Source organism: Colletes gigas, unplaced genomic scaffold (assembly GCF_013123115.1).
Source record: "Colletes gigas isolate AHSC1104 unplaced genomic scaffold, ASM1312311v1 Colletes_gigas_Sc00312, whole genome shotgun sequence".
NCBI classification, from domain to species: domain Eukaryota; kingdom Metazoa; phylum Arthropoda; class Insecta; order Hymenoptera; family Colletidae; genus Colletes; species Colletes gigas.
In genome coordinates, this window is record NW_025106933.1 from 1 (window position 1) to 7,500 (window position 7,500).

General features: G+C 49.3%; 1 pseudogene; it reads left to right on the forward strand.

Moving 5' to 3' along the window:
* Positions 1–676: 676 nt before the first annotated feature.
* Positions 677–3,811, forward strand: LOC122404407 (annotated as a pseudogene).
* The last annotated feature ends 3,689 nt before the right edge of the window (positions 3,812–7,500 follow it).

Consider the following 7,500-nt stretch of genomic DNA (forward strand, 5'->3'; position numbering starts at 1 on the left):
TCGTCTTCCTCCTCTCTGTTCGTTCGTACAGCCCCAGGGAAAAATGATAATTTATCAAACGAATCGGACGATCATCCTCTATGGAGAGGCTCGAACGAACACGACGAGAAGCGCGATACGAACGGAACCCAAAAGAAGGGATATACTCTGAGAAGTTGGTCGCCCCATGTCTCTCTTTGTTACGAATATGTATATCGATTGCGAGACCGCGCGTTTAGCCGGTCGTGCAGTCCATGGATGCTTTTCTTTCGAATTTGTTATTTATTTTTAGAGAACGAATTTACGGTAGACTTTTGGTAGACTATCAAAGAATCAACGAAGATCGGATCGGGTAGTTCTATCATATAGGCACACGCCGTAGTTTGTTCTTTAATTTGAAAAGCGACGGAAGGACGTTAAAAGTAAATCAGCCGGTTACGCCTAGCGAGCGTTTCGCATCGAACGAGAATGGAAAAAGAAAAAAAAAAACGAAGAGAGTGACACTTTGGCGAGGCGCTAAAAACCCATCATTGATATCCTTTTCTCCGAGAAAGCAAAATCCCTATTATATATGCTATCGGAGGACGCGGAGATGTAGGAGGTGTGTGTGGTGGTCAATTCTTGTTGTTCCGATTCGTTACGGTGTACGATTTGTTTTTCTTTTTTTTTTTTTTTTTAAACTAACAAGTTTGTTCGACGACCTCAGAGCAGGCGAGATGACCCGCTGAATTTAAGCATATTACTAAGCGGAGGAAAAGAAACTAACAAGGATTTCCTTAGTAGCGGCGAGCGAACAGGAAAGAGCCCAGCACTGAATCCCACGGTTATTGCCGTAGGGAAATGTAGTGTTCAGGAGGATCCGTCTATCCCGTGACGTCGAACCGTGTCCAAGTCCATCTTGAATGGGGCCATTTACCCATAGAGGGTGCCAGGCCCGTAGCGACCGGTACGCGTTTCGGGAGGATTTCTCCTTAGAGTCGGGTTGCTTGAGAATGCAGCCCTAAGTGGGTGGTAAACTCCATCTAAGGCTAAATATGACCACGAGACCGATAGCGAACAAGTACCGTGAGGGAAAGTTTGAAAAGAACTTTGAAGAGAGAGTTCAAGAGTACGTGAAACCGTTCAGGGGTAAACCTGAGAAACCCAAAAGATCGAATGGGGAGATTCATCGACGACGAAGCTGGCTCCCGTTTGCGTGTGATTTCCACGGTGGGACCACGGTACCCAGAACGTGGGTAACACCCCTTCGGCGAATAACCGGCGACGTAGTCGTGCACTTCTCCCTTAGTAGAACGTCGCGACCCGTTGTGTGTCGGTCTACGGCCTGGGCTATTTGCCTGTCGCGGTGGCATTACGTCGCTCGCGGCAGAGGCTCGGTCGCCCGGCCGGCTGCACGACGGTACTCCGACGGTATCGGGCCGCAACCAATCCATTCTCGAATGGTATATGCGTCCAGGCCCGTCGCAAGCTCGGACAGCACCCGGAGCGTGTGGACGCAGCGCCCTCCCCGGGTCTGGCCAGCTGTTAGCAGACGGTGTCCTCGGACCGGCCAAGCTTCGAATTACCGGTCAGCGACGCTATTGCTTTGGGTACTCTCAGGACCCGTCTTGAAACACGGACCAAGGAGTCTAACATGTGCGCGAGTCATTGGGACATTGAAACCTAAAGGCGAAATGAAAGTGAAAGTCGTCGTAAGCGTCGACCAAGGGAGGATGGGCCGCGTCACGTCGCGGCCTCGCACTCCCGGGGCGTCTCGTTCTCGTTGAGAAGAGGCGCACCCAGAGCGTACACGTTGGGACCCGAAAGATGGTGAACTATGCCTGGTCAGGACGAAGTCAGGGGAAACCCTGGTGGAGGTCCGTAGCGATTCTGACGTGCAAATCGATCGTCGGAACTGGGTATAGGGGCGAAAGACTAATCGAACCATCTAGTAGCTGGTTCCCTCCGAAGTTTCCCTCAGGATAGCTGGCACTCGCTCGTTCATTCGTGAACGCGTGCGAGTTTCATCTGGTAAAGCGAATGATTAGAGGCCTTGGGGCCGAAACGACCTCAACCTATTCTCAAACTTTAAATGGGTGAGATCTCTGGCTTGCTTGAAATCATGAAGCCAAGAGACTAATTTGAATCAGAGTGCCAAGTGGGCCAATTTTGGTAAGCAGAACTGGCGCTGTGGGATGAACCAAACGCAAAGTTAAGGCGCCTAAGTCGACGCTCATGGGATACCATGAAAGGCGTTGGTTGCTTAAGACAGCAGGACGGTGGCCATGGAAGTCGGAATCCGCTAAGGAGTGTGTAACAACTCACCTGCCGAAGCAACTAGCCCTGAAAATGAATGGCGCTGAAGCGTCGCGCCTATACTCTGCCGTCAGCGGCAAGTGGGGAGGAACGCGCCATCCTCTCGGGGGTGGACCGCGTCCTCCATCAAGCTCTGACGAGTAGGAGGGTCGCGGCGGTGTGCGCAGAAGGGTCTGGGCGTGAGCCTGCCTGGAGCCGCCGTCGGTGCAGATCTTGGTGGTAGTAGCAAATACTCCAGCGAGGCCCTGGAGGACTGACGTGGAGAAGGGTTTCGTGTGAACAGCCGTTGCACACGAGTCAGTCGATCCTAAGCCCTAAGAGAAATCCTATGAAGATGAGGTGTCCTAAAACGCAGCAAACGAAACGAAACGAAGTTATTACAAAGCTTAATCGTCCACTTTGACTCGAACACTGAAAAACAAAAAAAAAAAAAAAAAAATAGTATATTATTATATTATCAAGTAAGATCCATCATGGCAAACCAGTAGTAGAGTGTAATGTCTGTAAAAGCAATTTTCTTTTTAAACTATTGTTTTAACAACGACAACAATAATAATAATAACACGAGACGCACAAGTGCGAAACGATTATAAAATAAAATAACTTGAACGATGAGAGAGAGACACACACCCATCGGGCGAAAGGGAATCCGGTTTCTATTCCGGAACCCGGCAGCGGAACCGTATACCATTCGGGCCCTCGTAAGAGTAGTTCGTCGGGGTAACCCAAAATGACCTGGAGACGTCATCGGGAGATCCGGGAAGAGTTTTCTTTTCTGTATAAGCGTTCGAGTTCCCTGGAAACCTCTAGCAGGGAGATAGGGTTTGGAACGCGAAGAGCACCGCAGTTGCGGCGGTGTCCGGATCTTCCCCTCGGACCTTGAAAATCCAGGAGAGGGCCACGTGGAGGTGTCGCGCCGGTTCGTACCCATATCCGCAGCAGGTCTCCAAGGTAAAGAGCCTCTAGTCGATAGATTAATGTAGGTAAGGGAAGTCGGCAAATTGGATCCGTAACTTCGGAATAAGGATTGGCTCTGAGGAGCGGGGCGTGTCGGGCTTGGTCGGGAAGCGGGTCTGGCTAACGTGCCGGGCCTGGGCGAGGTGAACGGCGTCGAACGGATTTATTCGTTCCCGTCGGGATCCGAGCTCGGTCCCGTGCCTTGGCCTCCCGCGGATCTTCCTTGCTGCGAGGCTTTCGTTGGCGGCTTGGTCGTCTCGATCGTCCTCTTCGGCCGCCATTCAACACTCAGCTCAGAACTGGCACGGACTAGGGGAATCCGACTGTCTAATTAAAACAAAGCATTGCGATGGCCCCCAAGGGTGTTGACGCAATGTGATTTCTGCCCAGTGCTCTGAATGTCAACGTGAAGAAATTCAAAAAAGCGCGGGTAAACGGCGGGAGTAACTATGACTCTCTTAAGGTAGCCAAATGCCTCGTCATCTAATTAGTGACGCGCATGAATGGATTAACGAGATTCCCTCTGTCCCTATCTACTGGTGTCCAAAGTTGTGGGGGAGGTATAGCACCCCCCACCGGCCCCCACAGCATGAGCCAACCTCTCCTCCGAGCGGCGGACGCTGGGGAAACGGCTACGCCGGCAAACGGGGCTCTGGCTGAAGGCAGGGACGGTGAAGGTGCACACCGTTTGGGAGAGCCGCGTCCCCACCTACCCGAGCCAAAAAGGAACGATCCGTGACCGTCCGGATACGTTAGAAATGAAACAAAAGGAAAAGAGAACTGGAAAGGAGTTAAGAGAAGGGACAGAAGGGGTGGAATCGAAGATCCACTTCAGTGCGCCGAAAATCAAGAGGTGTCAGAAAAACAGGTGACAGGAAAGCGGAAAGGAGCAGGAAAAAGCAAAGAAACAGAAATTAGCGTATATAACATCAAAGGGGGCCTCGGGCCCCCTTCTTGCATTATTGCTTTTTCCGGAAGGTTAGTACTGTACACCAAAAGGGGGGCTATAAGCCCCCTTACCTGTTGAGATACAATTATCGAATAGAACTACATACAAAAAGGGTGCTATATGCCCCCTTTTTGCTTAAATTGTTTTTCAAAAGCAATACGCCGCTAGACTTGGTCTAGTACACCACAACATCTGGTAGCAGGCGTCAAAGAAAACCAAAAACACTCATGAAACGCCAAATTGAAACAAGTGCACCTAGTAGAACATGCACGAAAAGGCTCCAACTCCACCATGGACCTGAAAAAGAAAGACAAATTAATACAAGACAAACACATCATACAAAATGGAATAAGAGACAATACACAAGAGGAAGTAAAAAAGCCTCAGGGGCCGCGGCTTGCTAAGTATGCCGCAGTACGGGAAGCGAACCCGAGGAGCCCGAGCAATCACACCGTAAATCCTCTGTGGGTCGTCGCGACGACCCATACGCAACTCCTCGTTCGGCCTTGCCTATGGTACGCGACGGCAGAGCAAACGGGGGTCTTGGCTTAGCCGCCCGGGCCGCGAGAATGGCAACTCTTCAAACGGCCTCCAAATCCTAAGCTCAGTTTCGCGGCGATGGGATGAATGGTTGGGGGGGTTGCCCCAACCCCAAGCGAACAACACTGGGGTACCTGCCGCCCCCCTGGTGATGGCATGCTCGGCCTCAGGGCACCGCGTGTCTGGCCTGTCCTGGAACGGCGGCTCTTCCAGGACAGTATTCAAAACCGACCATAATCGTGGGAACATCATGAAAAATTCAAAACTCAAACTCAAAAACCGAAACCAAACAGACTCTCCAACGGCAACAACTTTGGCAACGACCACCGGCACTCAGAGCTATCTTAAAAATCCAAGGCCTAAAAGGCAAACAATGTACGACATCATCGCTGAAAGCTCTACTGATGGCAGCAGTAGCAGCGGCGAAGAAAACGAGGTAATGAGCGCAGAAGAACTCAGATCTACTGAGAAACGCTGCGCCAAAACAACTGGGACCATCCCTCCTCGCAAGAGGAAGATGGTAGAAGACGAGAACAACGAAATTGACGCAACACTGACTGATACCACAACAACAGCAAAAATAACGAAAGACGTAACACTAACAGCACCAATTGACAAGGTAAAGAGACAAAGAAACGAGCTTGAGCACTTCTTGCTCAACGAATCGAACAATCTCACCAAACCTGAGATAAAGACCATCATGGCAAAATGGGGGGTCATGGAGGGAATCCTCTATGACCTCATTTTAGAAAACGAAAAGCTAAAAACCATCAACGAGCACAAGAGCCCAGCGCTCTCGTACTCGCAGGTGGCTAACCTACACCCTAGCAAGGGCCTGACCAACCCAGCTAGTGGTAAGAGCGGTCCTGCACAAGCAGCAAAACCGACCCCCATTAAACGACCGGGCGAGATCATCCTGATCAAGCCCACAAAAGAGAATGACAAGAGAACTAATGAGGAATTAAAACAGCGGGTAACGAAGGAACTGACAAGTGTCCGTTCCAAGTTACACGTGAAAGGCATTAGGCAAATGCGAAATAAAGGTATAATAATTGAAGTAGAGAGCAAACAGGACGTGGATCTGATTAAAGGCACCCTGCCCCAAAAGGCGGGGTTAAGAGTTGAAGATCCGAAAAAGCAAAGCCCGTCAATTCTGATATACGACGTGGAGAAAGAAAACACGGCGGAAGAACTCCGAGCAGAGCTCGTGCAGAAAAACTTCCCAAACAAATCCGAGGCGCAGCTAGAAGCACTGGAAAAATCAATAGTTTTCAGACACTCGTTCAAGGCAAAGGACGAGAACAAAGTAAACTGGATCGTGGAAACACCCAGTCCAGAGTTCAAAGAACTCGTACAAAAGGGCAAGGTGTTTATGATGTGGTCAACGTACCGCGTTAAAGAGTATTTGAACATCACAAGATGTTTCAAATGCCATGGGTTCGGACACGTTGCAAAAAATTGCAACGTGCCGGACCAACTGTGTGAAACATGTGGTTCCAAGGACCACCTTAAAGATAAATGTAAAGAGTCTCCCAAGTGCATAAACTGCACGAGGGCAAGACGAACCGATGTAAATCATACGGTGAAAGACAGACTCTGTCCCATATTTGTACGGTATGTGGACTTAGTCAAGTCGAAAATTAACTGGCATGATTCTGGCCCAAATAAATGCTCAAAGGTCGGCTGCAGCAGCAGCAGCATTACAAGAAAGACTCCATAAAGGACAAATAGACATAATTTGCCTCCAGGAACCTTACACGTACAACAACAGTGTAAAAGGGTACTCAACAAGGGTCACAAACCATCCAGCCGAATACGAATCCCCTGGGTAGCGGCAGTAGTTGCTAACAAGAATATAGAGGTATTTCAAGTGACCTGGAAAAGTCAGCCACATGTGATGACACTGCACATCAGACTTGGACATCTTTCAATTTTATATCATCAACGTTTACTGTCAATTTTCACTGGGAAATAGAGCCCATTTCTGGCAAAATTACAATATATCCTGGGCAAGCTAAGAAATCAGAAAATTATCATAACGATGGACGCAAATGCTCGCTCTGCACTCTGGCATTCTGACCGACACGGACACACGGGGAAGGAAAGTGGAGGACTTCATCGTCCAAAACGACCTTCACGTACTAAACAAACCAGACCAACCTCCTACCTTTTTTCACTCATCAGAGCGCAGTCGAACATTGACTTAACACTGACGACTAGAAATTTTCTACAACAGCATCATAAACTGGATGTGACGCCTGACTGCAACGTCAGCGATCACAGTATGATCTTAACACAATAGGAGACCCCCGACATAGCTTTAACCTACCCTCCCTCCGCAGCGGATATAACATCCGAAGAGCGGACTGGGAGAGGTTCAAAACTACGAAACCAGATAGACGCATCACTGAAGCCCTTCCTGCAAAGGATAGGGCACATGACTGCGGACAGAGCGGCCAGGAATGTCGCCAGAGTGCTGAGTGACATTTGCGATCATCAATACCTAGATCAGAACCGTCACAGAGTCCCCTGGTGGACTCTAGAACTTACAGACTTAGGAAATCAGCCAACAGAGCCAGAAACGACTCTCCAGAGCTAGACGCTTAAATAACCTCATGACATGGAAACACTAGAGACCCAGTATAGAAGAGCCAGAAACGCTTTACACAAAGAAAGATCAAAGAGCAGAAAACACTGTCCTGGAGAAATTTCGTCTACACTGAAGGCAAACAGAGATCCTTGGAGTCTAGTCTATAAAATTATCCGTGATAAAATAAACA